The sequence below is a fragment of the Penaeus monodon genome, chromosome 31 (assembly GCF_015228065.2).
Source record: "Penaeus monodon isolate SGIC_2016 chromosome 31, NSTDA_Pmon_1, whole genome shotgun sequence".
Lineage (NCBI taxonomy): Eukaryota > Metazoa > Arthropoda > Malacostraca > Decapoda > Penaeidae > Penaeus > Penaeus monodon.
The window spans coordinates 18301202-18301617 of NC_051416.1; the positions used below are offsets into that span (position 1 = coordinate 18301202).

The window sequence follows — 416 nt, forward strand, 5'->3', positions numbered from 1 at the left end:
GAGGCAACACGCACCGTCAGACATTGCGAGCCTCGATGTTCATATCTGGCTGATGAATCCGCCTCTGTAAGTGTGAAAGTGGATTATCCAAACTCTTTCCTCGCTGTGTCCCCGGCAGGCGCGGCGGAGGAGCGAACGGCTGGCGCAGAAGGTTTGCCGAGTCTGTGCTGGGTCAGACGCAGCGGCAGCCCATGACAAGAAGGCGGTGCACGTCAAGGCCACCTGGGGCAGGAGGGTGAACAGCTAATATTCATAAGTTCAAAGAATAGTAAGCTCATACTTCGTATTTGAGTTTGTTAAACTATCTGCAAACGTTGGCGTGAACTAAAAATTTGCACAATCATCATTTGAAACGGACAGTTGAGCAAATATTATGGAACCATTTCATGCACTTTTGTTATGACCTTGCTTACAAG

At 48.8% G+C, this 416-nt stretch overlaps 1 pseudogene; it reads left to right on the top strand.

The window, feature by feature from the left end:
- Positions 1-416, top strand: part of LOC119592908 — a 38873-nt pseudogene that overhangs the window by 11220 nt on the left and 27237 nt on the right.